Source organism: Ooceraea biroi, chromosome 3 (genome assembly GCF_003672135.1).
Source record: "Ooceraea biroi isolate clonal line C1 chromosome 3, Obir_v5.4, whole genome shotgun sequence".
Lineage (NCBI taxonomy): Eukaryota > Metazoa > Arthropoda > Insecta > Hymenoptera > Formicidae > Ooceraea > Ooceraea biroi.
The window spans coordinates 10066737-10088165 of record NC_039508.1 but is presented as its reverse complement, the minus strand read 5'-3'; the positions used below and the strand labels follow the sequence as shown (position 1 = coordinate 10088165).

The window sequence follows — 21429 nt, the reverse complement described above, 5'->3', positions numbered from 1 at the left end:
ACTCTGGAAAGTCGGTCGCCCCGCTGGGACGAAGAGGACGGGAATTCATAATCGAGAACCGGGCGATCGCGTATCCGCCGGGCGATAAAACGTGGGTAGCCATCAGTATCGATATCTCCGTGGCGGATTTATCGATTTCCTTAGCAGCGGGTAGCCCTCGCGAATGAGCGGCCAACGTCTTTATTTTCCGCCACCAAGTCGGAGTGTTCTCACCCGCGGCGCGCCAGTAGTTGAATCGATGCACCTTTTAGTTCGCTCTTCGATTAATCTATGACTTCTAGAGCACTAGTAATCGCGCCAGCAGCGTACAATTGCCACGTATCATGTATATTTCATGTATATATGTATTCCAATAATTCCAGCCTCCAGAGATCATTTTCAAAAACGGAGATTTCTGTTCTGTTTTAAACGATAAGACTCGGACTTCGGATATTTAGACGCTCGCTGGAAGCAATTGACTCGAAAATCTGACATTTGTAATTTTTGTCGTTTTACGAATGCATTTCAAAGTTGCAACGCGACGACGGCATCATTGTGGTGCTCGTTCAAGGGGAGAAAAGATGAAACTAAACTACGGGAAGTCACGCGAGGTCGACGACACGAATTTACGTAAGTAGTCATGCGTTTATGTATGTATTCATGTACGTATTCACGTCTGCCACTTATAGACATGCAAATGAAACGTCTCGCTCCTAAGTGCCCACCAATTGCGCTCAGATCTCAAGTCGCGTGAAAAGGATGCTTAGGATGTGCGTTCGCCTTTCTCTAAACTACGTTTCTCGAGCATGTAATAATACGAATTACATCCATTGCAAAATTAATTCTCGATCGTCCTCATTTTCGATTAAGAAATTTTTAATACAGAAATACAAAGCGAATATCTACTCCATAAAATATACAGTAGATAACTTTTACAGTTTACAGAATATGTATATTATAACTTGTTTCGTCGTGCGCTGGAAAGGCAATCGGCATGAAAATAAGTGGTTGTTTGTTTTTCATGGCGCTCTTGTAAAGGGAAAAATAGTAAACGAGAAATATGGCAGAAATGTAATCCAAAGGATGAGTAAAAATTCGCGAGAGAGGAAGATGCGAGCGAACAGGGAGAACAAGACGATGAGGAAGCGCATGAGGAAGAGAAGTTCGCCTTCGATGTGCCGCGGAGATTGTTATGGCAACTAACACAGTCGCTGTGGACGCGTGGGCGAATTATAATGAGATAAAGAGTATCTACATAAACGTTAAAAATATCCCTTCTGCGCGCACATCCGCGAATACAATAATGCGCAGAATCGACGTCCGCCCGCGAGAATCAGCACAGGGAATAACGTGTACGCGATGCGCGATTAGTGTTTCGCTTTTCAGTGAAAAATTGACAAGGAGCTAGATACATCAGCGGAAATTTAATATGTGATTTTAATGTTTACCGCGATACACGCGCATCATCAAAATGTGAACTCATCAAAATTGCATCGATTCAAACGAGTTGTAGCGACTGATCAATATGCTGACAGTGAATTATAAAGAGAACCGTAAGTTATTATATTGGACTAGTACTAATTAACAAGCTAATTAGAGAATTTTCAGATCCTGATGGGTAGATGGAAGCTGGTTGACTGCGTAACGGTAGCAATTGGAGGCGGAAGATACAGCTTGTGCTAGGCAGAAGGGCTTTTATCTCGCGAAGTGACACACCTACGTGCTTCTTTTATGCAGAATGTAGCTGGAAGTTAAAAGCAGCGACCTACCGCAAAGTCGTATTATTCTGTACATTTCTGTCACGTGGTCTCGCGAAGGTACAAACGGATGAGTAAGAAGAGAGTCGCATGTTGGAAAGGGGATAAAAAGATATAAAAATTTAATTGTGAATATGAAGTTCTGTCATATAATCGTCGCTTCGTTCAAACATGTACTCCGTATGAATTTTGTTTACTAAATCAAATCTTTAAGACCTTCACGACGTTTCACAAGATTGAGCGATAGGTATTGGCAAAATTTCTCAAAGGCGTGGCGACATGTACAAATACGAAAGCAAGTCCAAGCTTAGCCGGCGTTAATCTTGTCGCAGTCGATAGTCGTATTCCTTTATCCGTGAGTTTTTATTGATTTTTCGCGGGATGGACATTAACTTAATGACTCACGTCGAGTGCAGCAACTTCGACAGTCGTACGCTGCGTCCGTTCCCGATCAACCTTATTAGCTGCAAGTCCGTTCGCGCGCAATCACATTAAGATTTGAAACGAAATTTATGCACCGGGTTTGACGTCAGTATCAAAGTGGGTCAAGTATTAGAAGAAGCCTGAAGTGAGATCGAGGGCGTAAAAAGTGCCAGGAGCTGCACACGACAGATCGAAGTCGAAGGACAGTACATTTTTGCAAAAGCGCGCCTATCGCGCGTCCGTGTGCCACAATTCCCAAAATGCGCAATTGTTCATGGATTTGGGTCAAGTGTGTGCACCCGAAATACATCTTTTTTCTCTATCTGCCGTTATGGGCATTTGATACATAGACGTAATCAGGTGGGAGCGTATTTCTGTCTAAAACAGGCCGCTTCTGTCTAAAACTTTCTTGCAAGGGAAACATACCGGTATTGCTGCCCTACGATCGCAATGGGAAACATTTTAGGACCGAATTTCGGATGATGGCGAAATTCTTTCCTCTCGCGTTGCGAGGGAGGAACGCCAATATATGTGACAGTTGAGTTTAAACGAAGTAGAAACACTTTCTTATCCCCAAGTCCCATCTGGCAACGAAAGTACACCATGACACAGCAAAGTAAAAGTTTGCTTTCTTCAACCAGGAAAGGAAAACAGAAGTTTTAGCAAAGTAGTGAAGAAAAGTGTTAATATGTTTATGCTCTCCTTGTAAAAGCGAGATGCCACGGGACAGATGGAATAAATTTATAACTGCAGATTTATTAGAAAATTCAGTTTACTCAATTAGTAACGAATCTTTAGGAGCGAGATTAGTGATTATGATGAATCGCTCAGTTTAATAAAGCATCTACTATATTTCACGTGTAACCGAAGATGTACATTCCAATTAAGAGCGGTTTATTATGACAAATCTGATTCTTATGCAAGTTTATTGCTTGTGCAATATCGATCGCCAATCTAAAATGCTATAAATTCTAGCATACCATTGGAGTGGGTCATGGTCCAGCGGATGTGTTATTGTTTTCTCATATCGTATCTAGTGACGGACTGGCGCCAAAGATAATTTCTGCCCGGTGGGCGTACATATGTAGACAAGCGCCACGCGAATTGTGGAACTGTGCCTTGAGCAAGGTTTATTTTATGCAGGCGTCGAAAACACCACGGATGAATCACGTGGCATAATAATCGCACGCCAAAGCTTAACTTGAGAAAGTTACGTGATACGCGATTCCCAAAGGAATCTGAAGAATCTTGTTTGTAATTGTAAGTACCATTATGTGCTATATAGTAAAATAAATAAACTAGAATGATGCGTCGTATTCACACATTAAGAAGAAATTTATTTATCTTTCTTAGCTAGCTACAAGTTATTCATAGAAGGATAATGTATGCACACTCTCGGCACAGTTATTTCTCAATTATGCACCGTGCGAACCAACCGTTCCATTTCCGTATGGTTCGTGCACGCCAAAATTACAATGATATTATAACCGCAGATTTTAACAATTTTCTACACAACTCTAGTACCACTCCTATATTACGTAATGATCTGTCCGCGCTAGCCGCTGAAAGATCTCTTGCAATTCGTCCCCGTTACCCGACAACTCAACCTTTGTTCAGTGATATACGGCAACGTTGTGCCCCGTTTACGACCTGCTATTGCATAAACATTTGTCTAATGAGTACCTCGGGTTAGCTATCATATAAAGCAATTGAGATTTTTACATCTACTCGGCAACGTTCAACCGCTCAATCAAGAAAGTGTTAATGTTTGCGGAAATTCTGTGAGAACGCGCGACTCTTCGACATCTTGGACAGAAAAAGACGCATCTATTTACCAAAATATTTCAAACAAATTATATAATTAGGAATAAAAATGTATTTTGAATACGAAAAAGAATTATAAATGGATTAAAATTCGAAAAATTAATAAAAGTGGAGCAAATAAATTGCTGAAATTTTTTTTCGCATATACTTGCGTATCCGTTATGTTACGTAACGGCTTATTAATAATGTAAGAAAAGACGTCTGATCGATTATTGCTACGTCACAGCACGTATTACGTATTACATAATTCGTACACAGTCGGCGCTTTGTAACCGTAACTGACGTAGACGTCATTGCACGACGAAGGAACGCTAATGCGCGTATCAGTGACGTGAAGCGAATTCTTTTCGCGTTAAAGAAGCGGTAAAGATGTCGTCCGGCCACGAAGTGCGTCGTAGTTCAACAAATGCGGATCAGCGGGGTGTAAAACGCGACGCCGCATGCTGCGATGGCACGGCGCGTTGTCACATTGACAGAGCTGAGAGAAGGGTCGACAAAGAGAGGGCTCGGGTTCTTCCCCGCGCCGATTTGGGACTCACAGAACCGGTTAGCCGCTTTGCATAGGATCCTCCTCCGTGATTTGCAAAGCGCGCTCGCTAGGACTTCTTCTAAGAAGACGGACATGGCTCGATAATCATCAAGCAATGCTCAGTCATTCGGGGGACTGGTAATGATGAGGGAATTAAGCCCCATTAAAAGAAATATTAAGATTATTATCTGCACTTTCCGCGATACGGTAATAACAATACTCTGTTGGTAATACTATTAACAAAAAAAAAATGTAATTTTATATTATTAAATAACGTAGCAAAACATAGCTTTTTCTTCTTCTCGAAAAATTGTGTTATCGCCATGTAGTTATTATATGAAGTTTGTTTCAACTTTTCTGCTATTGTTTTTGCAGAAGCTAGCTGGATACTATTTTATGAAACTCCTGTTTCTCGATGCAACGTGATAAAAACGATTTTGTATGTTTTAACGTCTGACCGATGCAACTGTTGCAGCGTTCGCTCGAATCTCGCTGACCCACACGAAACTTTACCGTCACATTTCGAACGCAGTCGCCAGCTTCAAGCAGCGTGTGCCTCGCGGTCAAACGTCGGCGAACTTCGTATTTCGTTCAGTCGTGAAGATAAATCTACACGGTCACGAGCAGCAGGGCAGAGGTAACCCCGGCACACGGTGGAGAAAAAGAGAGAAGATCGAGAGCCACGCCTTTGTCCCGCGACGTTTACGGATCTTCCACGGAGAAAAAGCGACGGAAATAAAATCAAATGAACGACCTGCTGTGGGAAGCTTTCATGAAACTTGTCTTCTTTACGTAGAATAATATTTGATCTACGCGATCGCGTTTCCACGAGTTTCCCGTTAATTAAACCAGCTATCTTTTCCTCTGTCGTCGTTTCCTTCATTAACGGCGGAAGAGGACACGATCGTTAGCTCTCATGGCCGCACCCTCTAGTCGTAAGTCCCTGAAGAGCAGCCACGTACGTCGACTGGCCCTACCTCGGCCAGTAACTACCGTGCGTGAACCGTATCATTTGCGGTACCACAATGGTGTGTTCTCGCGAGCGACGAAATCCATTATCGAAGCGTGTGGGAGTGATGGTGATAATTTTCACCTCACGAGGGGTAAATTAATACGTGCTGTGCGAAAAGGCTGTGATCAAACGATTTAAACTCCAACGGTACCGCGTCGATGCATCTTAATTTTTCCTGATTCTTTTCTTATTTTTATTTTTATAATCTATCTCTTCCCTTGATGTTACTCCTATAGAAATTATATTTCGAGGTGTAGGTACGGTACATGTGGAGACGCAGAGATTTTACGGATTTGTCGATTTCTCAATATTCCGAGGTCGCACAAACTGTCTGTAAAATCCCCGATGAAACTTTTGCCGCGATCCTTTGCGTGACTGCTGCTGCAGTTGGAATTAACTGTCACGCGCGTGTCCGCATTTGCACGAAGGGATCCGATGAGAGAAGGCGCGATCACGCGAAGATGGAGCAGAGGCAGCGAAAAGAGGGACGGAGAAACGTGGCAGCAGTCATTAACTGGTAATAGCTTGGGACACACGGGACGGGCTGAACCTACCTCAACTTAAACCGGTAGAGAACAAACCCGTAGGTGGTGAACGTACCTGCCGAGATTATTTCGTTTTAATGAGATATTCGTACGAGACATTTATTTACATATTTACATTGGCACTCTATCATGCGTTCGTTGTCATCGATTCATTATCGAGGTTTTCCGGAACTTGGATGCTGCAAGTTCGGTCAACTGTTGATATCGAATCGGTTGTTTGTCAGCAGATTACATCGTCACATGTAATAATTGTGAAATCACACTGTTACATTACATCACGAGAATTACATTCTCGTTAGATTGCGAGATATTTTTTTACAGAAAAGAATTATGCGAGATACAAAACTGTTTCTGCTTTTATTCATTCCACACATTCCACATATTGTTAGAAAGGTCGCGAGGATGTGAATAATGTGAGGAAATTTACAGAGCGCATGCATGGTGTACTTTTTTACGCGGTAGCTCTTGAACTTTGACACTTTAAACGTCATTGCCTTACGTAGACGAGCTCGTAGGTTTAACGATCTCTTCGGGACAAGAGCTTTATTACAAGTTTGCAACACCGTGCGTATGAAATGCTGTAACAACGAAAGGTCCGCAGACTCGTTACCACGGTACGTTCGCGTTCATTAGTTAACTCAGTGCAGTAAATTTAAAATCGATATCTCGTTTGTCTTATTTTATTATATGAAAAAAGATTAATGAGGGAATAATTATAAATTATTGTCATCCTCTTTTCCAAGAGTTCATGACGACGCGTAATTGAGAAGTTTTCAAACAAGTACAAATTGATATCAATTAAATCATTCTTTATTTCCTCTTTTATATGTAATTTTTAAACGAGAAAACCGGCGCGAATAAAAATAATTATAGAAATTAATTACTCAAGAGCATCATTAAGATGCAGCGCGCACTTCTCGTTTCTCATTATACAGAGTGAGGCACCTAAAACAAGCCACCTGAATATCTCGGCTGTTATTGGTGATAGAAAAAAATATGTCAAACCAAACTTGCATGGTTTCGAGGGACACATAATTTGTTCTAAATAATTTTTTATTAGGCGTAGAGGTCATATAAAAGTCAACTTCGTTTTTTTAAATGGTATGATATGTTTTTTTACGTACCATCTAGTAGAGCATTTGAAGATGCGCACATTGATCTACGTTCTGAGTTGTTGTTATCATTATTTCTTATATTGCCTAGAGTTCTCTGCTATTGAAAATACCGTAAACTCAGAAATGAAAAAGCTCTAGCACTTAGAAATTTTAGCCTTCAGTGACCTTGAATGATTTTGACCCGTAGATCAATGTGCGCATCTTCAAACGCTCTACTAGATTCATGTGACCTCTACGCGTCCACCTAATAAAAAACTATTTAGAACAAATTATGTGTCCCTCGAAACCATGCAAGTTTGATCTGACACATTTTTTTCTATCACCAATAACAGCCGAGATATTCAGGTGGCCTGTTTTAGGTGCCTCACCCTGTATATTATACATTGAAAAACATCCATTAAAAAATCCACTCACAATCAGTATCGCTCAGAAGCGCTTGTTAGCTGCGTTTGCGATAGAAAAAGTAGTAGCAGAGCTTTCGCGGGAGGTATAAGATAAATAATCTCAGAATGCAACAGGCAAAACACTCCTCTTCCCCTCCCCCACAATCATCGTATCGAACGATTCCGGACGACCAGATACTTACTCGAGTTGTTCTCAGATCGGCAGAAGCCACAATTTATTATTCGAGCGTATCATATCGCGCTTCTTTTTTTTATCGTCCGATGAAACGGAGGCAACGCTTAATTGAAAGTCAACGGTAAAATATCGCCGCATTCAACGATTCCTAATTGCCAGTCGATAAGGTATGTTTATTCGAGTCCCACGTAATGGCAGAATGCATATACTTGAAGCGATACTTGAAGCTCGACGCCAGCTTCCTCAGAAGATTTTCATTCTCATCCTATATGGAGGCGCATGCATATTATACTTGATACTGCCACGGTTAAATATCGCGATATTTAACCATGCGCGGCAACCGAAATACGATAGTTCTCCCAGCGTCTGATTTATTCGAATCGAAAGCGTGCCATTAATTTAACGTAGGGCACTGCTCGCGGTCTCGTTCCTTACGCCTAGCTGCACGTGCACACGCACGCGTGTTACACGCCGGTGCATATCTCATTTGAATATGCGTACACGCAACTTGGCCATCGTGCGCGATACATGCCAAGTCTGTTTGCTAATGAACTGTATTATTTGCGATATATTGCCACGCCGGATTTGCATTGACACAGCTTTTATTGCGATTAATTAAATCAATTTTTAGGAACGTTCGGCTCCTTCCGTATCGAGACATCACCGCGGCGTGATCTAATCTAAACGCATGACAAGCGTGACTAGTGTAATATTTAAGGATGATTTTTTTATCCGCGCGTTATGAAAGTAGTATTTAACACGTTGTAATAGCTCGAACTCGGATCATGCAGCGACTCGAATTTCACGTTTGAAACGCAGTCCGTAAATTGTACCCATTTACCACCCTCCGCTGAAATTATAAACCAGTATCGTTTAATTATGACTAAGTAAATTCTGGTAGAGGTTTCCTGTCGCTTATATCATTCTTATCTGATACTACAGAGTGCGTCTTGAGATTTATGGTCGTTCGTCTTAATAAGTATACTTTCTGGCAGACAGATTGAAAGATGTGATAACGTCAACAATTTTTTGAGGCAATAAGGAAAAATTAAACGCATCAGTAGAATTAATTAAATACAATAATCGATAATAATATAAAAATCGAAAGTTTTTTTTTACGAATCTCAGTTGATTCCTCTGACGTAAAAACGGCTCATTATTTCAACGGAACAACACGCTGTCGACACTTTTCATCGCGCTTTATTAAGTACAAATCGACTGCCGATGAGGCGCTAATGACTCACGCGCGTAACCGGCGCGAAAAATACGCCGTACGAGCACGTCGCGCGTGTAAGAGCGCAGGGTTGATTTACGAGAAGCCGGGCCGATAATTAGAGACTAACGGTGCTTGTCGCCAGCGGACCTCTTTTTCATCGTCGACTCTTGAACGTGTCACAGCGATCTCGGCGCTCCTTGACGCGAGAGTAGCACATCGATACCGCGATATAAATCGGCGTAAATCGCGAATGACAAGCGCGCAAAGGCGTATTTTACGCCGGGGCGAGATACAGTCAATGATCTATGGTGGCAAAAAATTACGAAGTCGTGAGTCAGGGAGAGGAAGGGAAAGCTGAAGTGAACGGAGCACTGCGACAAAATTATATTTTGAATTTTTCATTATTAATCTAATCTCTTGAAAAGTAATCAAATCGCATAATTCAATTATCACTCTCCAATCTCGCTATTACATCTTGTTCGATTTCTCCCAGGGGTGACGATATGGAGAAAGACAGATTAAGATACATTATACAAGTTGTTGCAACGTTGTAAATCTCCTTCTATTCAGACGCTACATATTGCATTTCCGGCAAATCGTATCGCTGCAAGCTTGCCGCGAATTTGTCGATCGCTGTCGATCGCGGTTCGCCGCGACGTTTTCAACGTTTTCACGCTGACAATGATTAATTTCTCGGTGATCCTCGAATGCGATACGGCGACCGGGCGACTCCGTTACTCGGCCGCCAGGCAAGGGAGCGTGAAATCGCTCTCAGTTGCCGAACTCGCGTCAAACTTAATCGATCATCGAGAAGCGTTGTACTATGCCCGGCAACCGACCGTACTGAAACCGAGAGAAAGTTCCGATGACTGTTGCAGCAATGAAATTCCTCTCGTTAGATCTAGTCGGAAAATAAAAAGAACGGTCTCTCTCAGGTCACTTGGACTCAGATTTGCGCGTACCACCTCACGGAAATTCGCAAGTAAAAATTCGTAAATTCGTTATCAACGCACAAACGCTCCGTCCTGTTAATTACTTGTTCGGAGATGGACTCGTATTTTATTCTCGATTAAATTCTCGGATCCTACTGATTTACGATCATGCGTAATCGTATCTCGTCGTGCGGATAAAAAAGCAGGAACGTGGACTAAAGACGAGCTCGCTTTAAAGCATCGTATTTCCGTCGATTAAGAGATATTGATTTTGATAACTATAATGGCACAGGATTCACTCATGTGATGTGAAAATGGGTACGATATCCTATATTAACAACCGCATTTCAAACAAGGAATTACCTTGGAGATACTTCCTAGTCTTTCTCGAACAAGCTCGAACGCGACTGGTCCTTACAGCGAAGAGTTAAGAATTCTCTCGGAAATTATGTCGCCCCGCGTGGCAAAGGGTTAAATCGTTTGTAAAACCGGTTCGTGCAACAATAATAATTAGCTTACGCGAACCCGCACATAATCACCGTCTTTACGGCCATAATAATACTTTTGCTTTGTATCCGCAAAGTCCTAATTATTATCGCGACGATAACGACCAAAACTCTACCAACCAAGAGCCAAACTGTAATTTGCCTTCGCTTCGTAGATTGTATTATGCATTACGTACCTGTAACACGTCTGTTTTTTTTCGCGGATGGTTTCGAAGACGAGAACAGAGAGAAAGAGAGAAGGAGAGAACAGGAGAAGCACTCTTGCAACTGTTCTGCTGACCGATAACGCTGGGTATTCTTCGATAATGGAGATCCTTCGATATGATGTTGCGAGATCACCGGATGCGACGAGGATGTGTTTATCCGCGGCTATTGGAATAGCTGTGCGAAAAATTGATGCAAATGCGCGGAGCAACCTCATAAATTTGGAGAACGCGCTGATGTTCGATTTCTGTCGTTCTCCTTAGCCAGCTCGTAAGTTTTTGGCGCGCGTTATCGACTCTGTCCTCCTGTCGGTTGCGAGAAGGAAACGTGTGTGTTACTCCATGGTTGCAAGTGTGTTGCGAATTTGCGAGTGTGTACACGCGATTCCCATGTCCGTGTCCATATGTGTGCACGCGACTGCTTTTATGAATACCGTGGGAAGGGAAACATAATAACGAAGAATGGCTGCCAGGTACACGCTCACACGTGCCGCCACCCTTCCTTACTTGTATGTCGCTCGTTTTGGTTGGGCTGGTCGACCAAAGAAATTCGTAGGGCGCGGGCCCTCTCGCGAACGTTCCTCCTCCTCTTCTCTCGTTCACCCATTCCCACCCTTCGTCCTTTATCCTCGCCGCGTATATATCGCGGACCTACACGGCTTTCGTGACTCGACTCCCAAATAATCCACTCGCGCTCAAGCGGCTCCGAGAGATCTTCGGGGGTGGTCCAGCCGATTACATCAGAAATTTATGAATAAAAAATAACGCTGCATCCTCGATGGAATCCATATAAAGTATCGAGAAAAACACGGCTATACCTCGTTTCGATGCTTAATCTCTACACGAAAAATTAAAGAATTAATCGTTCAATATACATAATTTAATGTAATTTAATATGATTGTTTTTCATTAATACTAAATAATTGGTTAATACAAAATAGCTAATGTTATAATAAACATCACTAATGATTAATTTATATTTCATGATTAATTGCGGTCCATCGTTTATTCCGAAACATTGCGGGGGCGCGATTAAAATCGACTGTTTCGTTACTCCGCTGCAATTTAAATTCTGCTCCCGGCAAATTTGCGCGTCGATTTCCGCGGTTAACGAACAACCGGGCGATTTAATATAATTATCAAGATCGACGGATTCATCTATCGTGACTCGGAGCGGGCTTTGCCGTTATAATAACAGCTGTACATTAAGCGGCCGCTGGTAGGATCGCCAAATTGGCGCGCGTCCGATAATGGCACGATGCGAGCAGCCCGGAAACTCTCGGTGGAGTTTACAGTCTAAATCCTTCATGTTGGTAACAGCCGCCGAGAAAGTAATTCCTAGAATCGTTAGTTACGATTCAGAGCTCGTCGCATGCCGCGACGAGCCTCGGCGCTCTTACGTCTTGCACTTCCGCTAGTAGAACGGTCGTTCTGGAACTCTGAAACTGGAGCACGCAAATCGCTTCTTTCTTCGTTCCTCGTCGAATGCATTTCCCGGATTCCGAGTGAACGATGAATCGGGGAGTCGCTTACACGTCAAGTGCTTCAATGCGCGCAGTTACCGAAAACAGTCTCATAAATGAGAAATAACGCGGATGCCAACGTGAATGAAAACTAAGAAATTTCCGATAAACTTGAAAGATGTACGTTTCATGTAAATTTTTCGAATTTTCATGTCTAGAAGAAGAAAGAAGACACACGAGAGCCGGCTTTTTCTGCAGATTCAAATTTTTCCACGTCATATCGGTGGTGCAGATAAACGATGCACCTTGTAAAACGCGAAAGTGATATTAAAAAGTCAGATCGCTTTTGGAGCAGAGACTCGCGGATATGTACCGTTAGGCGAGATTGCACGGTGAACTCTCCGAAGCGTACACGACCGACAAGCGTCGCCACGAATAATTATTCAGGACAATGGAGAAAGCTTTGGCAGCTGCCTATAATCGCGACATCGCGCGACAAACGCCCACGCGTTGTTCTCGGACGATCTACGATACGGAAATCACTGGGTTCCTTGACTAACATTATTCTTCTTTTCTAATCCCTCGCGAAAGAGGATTTCGTCATACATTGCTTAACCGCGGACGGTTAGGCGATCGAATCGAGGATGATTTTATTTAACTCGATAAACAAATTAAACGCGATTTTCCGTAGAAATTATTTTGCAAAATTTTATATTAAATGTAAACGCGAGGCAAAATAAGAGAATTGCGAGGAATTCGTTATACTATTTCAATTTACCTTGCAGAAAGGAATCAATCGATCCATCACCCTTCCCGGATCGTGCAGACCGAACGGCGCCGAGAATCGCGAGAAAGTCGCGCAGCTGTTCGCAAACGAATGGATTGAGAAAAGGGAAGGCGATCTCTCGTGCGAAAGGTTTGCGTATCGGAATTAATGCCCACGTGAAAATTGATACCCCAGCGCTCACGATCGTCGCGCGGCGAGCATCGTTAGAAATTTATATCGGACGGCGTGAACGCGTCCGTCATTCGCCACCTACGAATTTCTAGAGGAAAGCGATACAATGCGGCCCACTTTGCGTCAGCCAACAAGGCTAGCCTTGTCTCAGGACTTTTCAGGACTCTTTCTCAATGGATTCTCCAAGATGGAGTGCTGTATAGTGCATGGAGGTGTACTGTGGAACTTGAAAGATTTACGCTCTATGTAATTTCATCGTTATGAGTCATTTAGGAGTTTTTGAAAGAATATTGTGATTCAAACGTTACGATACTCTGTGTTATAATATAACACAAAGTATGAACAACGTCGTCGTGCGTCTAGCAAATAGGAGGAATGCGTTGCACACATTATGCACATACAATGCTCGTTCTACAAGTTGCAGAAAGACGTTAATTGTGTTCATGATCTATGGCGTTTATATTAATAAGGTAGTAATTATCCTTAAATCAAAATGTTTGGATTCAATCAGCTTAATTTGCAACTACTTGTGATCAGTGCCAAGATATTAATATTTGATGTAGAGCAAGTTTCTTATTCGATTACGATATGTCAACAACCTTTGCAAGGTGCACGTGCGAGACGAATTAATGAGCATAAATAAGAGCGTGGTGGAAATTAATTAAATCTTAATCTGCGTTGCAGATTTGCCACAGTACTGCTGTGAACCGATTAATTTCACGCAACCATATTTCGTATAATTAATGCGCTGCCTCTTGTATGCGATCTAATTACGTAATGCTTCCTAAGAACTCTGCGCTACCGCACATTGTGCCTATAATGGAAAAATTGTTTCATATTAAATCAAGTGAAAATATAATCAAGGTCTTGTTTCTTTACCTCAAATTTTCCCTTCTTTACCTTAACTTTGCGCTTCTATTTCAAAAAGATTTAATTGTTTCGCTACTTCATTAAAGTATTATAAAAGACATAAGAGATAGAGACAGTGAGATTCTTTGTATCATTCGAAAATTATAAATGACCTATCAGAAACTCGGAAACAATGCAGTCTAAAATTAAAACTACAAAGAGCGTTTTGCTCGACACATATAAAAAAGGAACAATAGTTATGTACATTCCGCTTTATACGTTCTCACGCTTTCGCAGGAACGCGACGTATCCCCGTTACGATATCGCGCTTCTTTCATCGAACACCCGACACCAGTTATTAAGCTTGTCGTTTCGATTACGAATCGCTCGCGGCACGTGCATCGACGCGAATTGCATTCACGGTTGCACCCGATTGCAGCCGCGTTACGCGTCGTCGCGCGTTTTGTCCCGAGGGATTTTCATTGCTACGTTTTCCTCGTAATCGCGTGCGAAAGGGATAGCCAGTTCTACGTCGTCGTCTTGCTGCATCCAAAAGCATAATAAAATCCGTCGCGGCGAACTAATTTCCCGCGATGCACTAATTAACAGCGAATTAATCCTCTCGCGCCAACTTTCTTCCCGATTATACGCATCACTGCGACATTGCGGTGATTAAATGTCTATTCACTGCTTCAGCGTTGCAAGTAAATTACCTCGAGAGCAAATCTAATGTCGCACGGAGACATAAACACACATCGGTTTTAATCAAGATTATAATTGTACACAAATAAATTCTTAGAGTGAAAGTTTTAGATTGTCACAGCTTGCAATAGAAAAGAAAAACGATAATATACAAAAGAAAATAATGATTTGCATATACTTACATAAGAACCATGTACATAAGCACGTGTGTGTACAATGTGCATCCTAACTGGAAGGTACATACCTGCACAGAAGAAAAGGAACAAACGTTAATTACGTTATAATTACGAGAAGAATAGCAGCGCACACATCAACGGTATGGTCGCAAAGTGGTTAATTATTATGCATGAAATTTCAGTTGCACGCGGAACTTAATTAAGAGTCGTCTCATTACTACAGACGTATAAAGTGGCGTACGTTGATTGTGTAATGAGAGATTCAAGCAATTAAACGGAATATGCAGAATATTAATATTATTTTACATATGCGGTGTCACGGCATTCAAACGTGTGTTTTATGATTGAGGGAAATGTTTCCCATCGCTTGCACGCTTGAAAAATATCTTTAATCACTCAATCGCACTATAGTTATCGCAGGAAACATCATCTTCAGCGTTTTTTCTCTGTCGTGCAACGACAGGATTCTCTCGTTCGCTTTCTCTCACAACGAAATTGCAAGTCGGAAAATCGGTGTTTTCTCCCGCGAGCGCACATCGCGATGCCATCGAGAAGGCGGGTGTACGCTTTTTAACGAGGATTGCGGCATCGCAGAAGAGGTGCGGCTCATAAGATTATGCATAATAATTTCTCGAGTCGAGTATGTTCGTGGGAAAACGCAATGCGCGAAAAGAAGAAAAGCTTTCGTGCGCGGGCGGATAGCGGATAGTTGACCGTAATGAGCCAGTAATCGACGCGAAATCCCTTGATCGTGCTGCGGCCGAGATACGTTTGAAAATAAGAGCCACTCAGCCAGAAAATTTTTGTCATCAAGATTCTACTATAACAATTTGTAGTCTGACGGATTTAAACCTCCTCTGATTTCTTCTCTAAAAAAACGCCATAAACCGTAAACCAATCATGTTTTGCGCGTTGTGCATGGTACCGATGTAGAAAACCGTGAGAAATCAGGAACAACAGGATCGCGCGTCCGTCCGTATCAGTTTGATCGATGAACCTGCGATACTTAGCCCACTTTTGATGATATGATTACACCTCATCTAGAATAGAGCGAAAAGGAGAGGATACGCTAGCCACGACGCTAGCGGACGAGCCACGAGATGCGAATTACACGGTTCTGGTCGGGTCGGAAAGTGCCTATGTACCCGATACGGCGGTGTGTACTCGCATTCTCCTGGCACGCCAGGATAAACGATTCCAAATGGGCTCGTTCCAGGCAACGGCCATTTGCACACGTGTACACGACGGTGCTTATTGTCGGGATTGCACCGAATTACGCAACTTTTTGCGGCTAATATGACAGGGAGATGCATTCCCGGCGCGGGTAATCATCAGACGTTCCGCACGTAGCAGTGACGGAGCGGAAGAGTGTCCTCTCTTTTTCAATTATGCCCTATTACTGGCGGACGCTCGCACGGTCGATTCTCCAGTCGTCGTGAAATTGCGCATCGCCACTTTTATTTCCCTTGATACTCTGACGAAAGAGGTGAACGGACTATTTTCACCATGTCCAATTGCGTCGACGAGTCGGGATAAACGCACAATCCCTTTCGTTATCCGAACGATTTTATCTGATTAGCGAACCGACGTAATCTCACTCGCGCGCGCGAGAGAGAAAGAGAGAGATTGCAAAAAGCCTCCCCTGATTTCCTCGACGTGGGTTAAGGCGCAAGTTGCTTAAGTCTGTTTATCTTAAGCCAGTAACGGCGCATTCATTCATGCAGGATATTGTGCGCCGTTCACTCACCACCCACGTGTATCACGTTTTGCACGGATTACTAGAGAAACGAGCAATGTCACACATCTGGCGATTGCGTAGCGTCTTGTTTGCGCTGCGAGTTTCCGTCGAGAGGGAACTCGATGGATTGATCATCTCGCTGGAGTGGAACGGAATTCCTAGGTCGAGATCAATATTGCAACGATACGTTTCATTACATGTAAAACCAGATTATTGGAAATTATTTGACAAAAGAACTTGTTCCATTATTCTTATTATGTTATCGACTCAGCATTACTAGTATTATGCGTTCAATCAAAAAATCGTAAGAACAATCTAGAAATATCTTAAATGATCGACTTAAAGAATCGGTCACGTCTGCTCATTTCTCACACTGACGAATTCCTGCGGAGATAATATTATCTCCCGAATGACCAAGTAATTCCTTAGGAATCTGTCCTGCGTAAGCCGCGCTATATTGTTTTACCCGGTAACACGAAATGTTTTGTTTCTTCCGAGAGACTATTAACGTAATGCTTCATCGCTGTGAATATTAAAAAATTGAGGAAATCTACCGGCTGGTCGTGACGTTTGCCGACTAAGGAAAGAACGGGAAGTGAAAATTGCGTCAATTGCGCACTTGCACCATTCCTTCCACAAGTTTAGCCATTACCTTTAAAGAGCATGATGCAAATAATTCACGAGAGGCCCACGTAGGAGTCGCGCGCAGGTGTTTTACTGTACGCGGGGGAATTTCTAACGAACGCGAATTCATTGAGAAAATACGCGAGACGAGGAACAATGTCATTCGGCATGGTTCAACGAACGCCCAGCCCATTGCATTAGAATATTAACTTGCTTCACGCCTCGTCTCCTGTCTCTTTTTCTCCCTTTCTCCCTTTCTCTCCATTTCCCTCCACTTGTGATTTCCCTTTTCCGTATTTTCCTGTCGGTTTGCCCATAACGGCTTAATACGCCATGATTATGTACATCGTTACATGCATAAGCGCTTTCGCGATCACGATCTCACAACACGTTGATAGGTATTGACGCATGCTGTCCGATAATTGTAACTTGACATGACATAGCTTGACGATGATGAGTTCAACGATGATTCTACTGGACTATAAAATCGCGCTTGAAGTGCACCATGTGGCTAATGTAACTTTCAGATTACCGCTCGCAATTCTAGCTGCTGTTCGCTAATTTCTCGTTGCGTAATACGTACGTACGTAGCAAGCTTTGTATTTAGCAAAAGCAATCAAGAGTGCACCGAGTTATCCAGCTACGAGAAGTTCATTTGTTCTTTTTCCTCAAACAGACAGTCACTTTTGCACTTTAAAATATGCTCAAAGGAGAAATTAGATTCATCAACGTTTGCTCAGTCTTGCGACTTTCTCTCTACTTACTAAAAACTCTCTGTTTAATTGTAGCGATGATCGTGCGCGCCAAATTTTAAAGTTCTATGATAATTGCCCGACTGATTATTTTCTCAGTTTAATTCGACGTTAGTCGGAGACTTGATTGCGAGACGGATGTGACTGAAAATGCGTGCAGACACTGTTTCGTTTTTCTTTATTTTCTGCTTATGTTGTATTCGATATATAAATATAATTGCGTAATAATAATGCATACGTAAGATCCACTCTTAAAAAAGCCGTGTTAAATCAAATCGAAATCATTGTTGCCTCTTTTCCGCGACGCTGATTGGTTATCTCGATTCGTGTTGTGCGTTATGTTCAGTTTAGATTACCATCGCGCGGCTGTCCTCGCATGGAGGTTAACAATTTGGTAGAGTGTGATAATTGTGCATATAATAAATAATAGATGAATATTATTATTCGAAAACATTATTAATTTTGAAAAATAAAATAGCGCGCGCTCGTGTTGTACTGGTAACAATATAAATATCCCAGAACTCCTCGGAAAAAGAAAAAAATTTTAATGGCTAGAACTTTTTCATTTATTGTTTTAACGAATTTTAAATCATCGAGAACTCTAGGCAATATGCCAAATAACAATATAAATAGCACAGAAAAAATTTCTACGGGCTGGAACTTTTTCATTTCTGAGTTTACGGTATTTTCAATAGCAGAGAACTCTAGGCAATATAAAAAATAATGATATCAACAACTCAGAACTGCTCGGAAAAAGAAAAAATTTCTAAGGGTAGGACTTTTTCATTTTTGAGTTTACGGTATTTTCAATAGCAGAGAACTCTAGGCAATATAAAAAATAATGATATTATCAACTCAGAACTTCTCGGAAAAGAAAAAATTTCTAACGGCTAGAACTTTTTCATTTCTAAATTTACGGTATTTTCAATAGCAGAGAACTCTGGGTAATATAAAAAATAATGATATTATCAACTCAGAACTTCTCGGAAAAGAAAAAATTTCTAACGGCTAGAACGGCGAGGAGCATACGATAAGGTCTGCATTAAAACTTTGCGTTATATTGTATAAGTTTTACAACAGCGTGCTTCTCAGCTATATTAATAATATCAAATTAAATTCTGTGTATGCTAAATGATATACAAGTCCCCGAGAGGAATTGCCAGCTGATACTCGTCTTACGCCAAACATGGAACATGGACATTTTGATCCGCGCCCGCAGTACGGATAATGTTGCAGTATTGCAAAGCTTCGTAATCACCTGCGTAGAATTAACATAATACTAATAACGTAACACTAACCGGCGCCACGGGACAGGTGGATTAAGTTATCGAAACGCGAACGGACGCACATCCGCGGCAATGGTCCACATAGATACGTGATATCAGCTCGCGTGCGAGCGTTCCCATAGCTTCGACCGAACCGGCGACACGCTCGAGATGTAATCTCGCGTTTAGTAAAAAATTATACGAAACGTTGCAAATACCGTTGCGTGCACGTCTAACGAGTCCTGCATCGGTGCGCATCGCGCGCATTAAATTCACCAACACCTCGAAACACACGAGCGATACGCGCAGAATCTATGATCGAATTATACTAACATCGCGTATTGAACAGCTTCAAGTATCATTCTCGCCAGCGGAGTGAATAAACTTTGTTGATTTAGCTACTTGGTAGCTGCCGGCGCTGGTGGATACTAGTGGTTCTGCAACGCTGCGCTACTTTCTCACAGATACTCATTAAAGAGATCGATAAAATACATTGGTACTGACATTTGCATGCGCTTATATGTACACACGTGATACCACTGAAATGATAAGACAAAAGTCATATTTTAAGAGAGCGCGAACTGGTCTCTTTTCAATCAAAAGATTATGATATTGATAATAATCTCCATGTTGCAGGCAATTAAGGATAAAACATGATTGGAAAGAATAGTCTTTTTATTCTTTAATCAATTTCACACGTACTTCCGGCCGATTTATTGTCCATTTATCCATCCGAATTTTATTCATAGTTACGACAAAGGAAATAGCAATTTAGCCATTTATACCTGACATAATTTATGAAATTTTAAAAATCGAGAGAGAACTCGGATTTCATGACTCCAAAATGGGAACGCAAAGGTACAACTTTTATTAGCAAAAATATGTTTTATATCGACCGTACGATCGTGTGCATTATAAATGTCGTTCCCGTTTCGCACCAGACCGAAAATTACCTTTCTCGCGCCAAAGAAAATCCATTGCGAGGACGTATAAAATCGCCTTTGTATCCACTTGAATATCGTGCTAAGGTGCGAAAAACAAATATTTCTTAGTGAAACGTGCCGACCGGCGGCGACCGGCTGCCTTACGCGTCGTTTCTCCACCCTCCAAGTAAATTTAATACTATGTAATCGCACCCCGGCAACTACCCGTAAAATCACTTTCCCCCCGACTCCTCGTATTTTGCGGGATTTTATTTTACGAGCGTGCATCTTGAAAAGCGGACCAGGAGAAGGGCTTGAAACATCGTTTGCTAGTGAACGGATTTGTTCGCAGCCGAGTATGGAGACTGAAAGATCAAATAAAAAAATCTTAATGCCTATGTAATGTTACTGTATTCTTACCACTAAAGTTTTCACGTTTATAATCTTAATTTACTGTTTTTATTTCACCATCTCATTTTTCGAAAAATGCAAGTCATGCTTACGCTCACGTATACGCACATTTATTATATTCTCTAACGTAACGTCAAATTAATATTGTACAGGTTTCCCGAAAAGGAATTCAGTCACGGATGCTATTCGTTTCTGGCGAATTCGGTATTACAATCATCACTGAGTTTCACATGACGTCACTGCCAGCTCGCTGACGCAAAATCGAGATACCTGCGCGTAGGATAGATTAATGTTTGATGGTTGCGTCCAAGCTACAGAAAGAACGTCACATGCGTTAATTAAATGAAATAATATATATTATTTATTATATTAACATTTCATATTCGTTACTTGTAATTACAGTAGTCATACAACTTGATTCATCATTATCAGTATAAATTCAATTAAAAGGTAAATAATCCTCGAATGAGAGAAAGGAACGAGACATGCATCCGTATTGAATATTAATTTACGTCATGTCACGTCATCGAAGATATAAATCAAGAAATTTATTTCTATCATGCCATAATTTCCAAGGTTACCGCAAACACGATCATAATTGTTTATTTTTAGTGGCGTTTAATCGATTTTCGCGCGATCCGTGAGATCGACGTAAATCTCTCGCGTGATTAACGACCAACCCAGAAGCTCGCTTTACATGCAATTCTTACGTCAGCGATGAGTTCGCGCTGACAAAAATTACTCCGGTTAAACAAATCTCTCAACGTTGAAGAATATAACGGCATTTCGCACGAGAGGCATATGTGTTCTGGTATAAATTCTTGTTTGATTATATCAAACCACTATCGACTTTTGCACACGATGAAGATTCAAGATTTGGCTTTAGCTACTTTCTACTTACAATTAGCACATACATTAAATATCTCTTGCGGACGTGACTCGTGGTAA

The 21429-nt window shown here is 41.7% G+C and overlaps 1 protein-coding gene across 2 annotated transcripts in view; it reads right to left on the bottom strand.

The window, feature by feature from the left end:
- LOC105276868 (rho GTPase-activating protein 7) overlaps positions 1-21429 on the bottom strand; it is a 163422-nt gene that overhangs the window by 39347 nt on the left and 102646 nt on the right. The gene's annotated exons all lie outside the window — the stretch shown is intronic.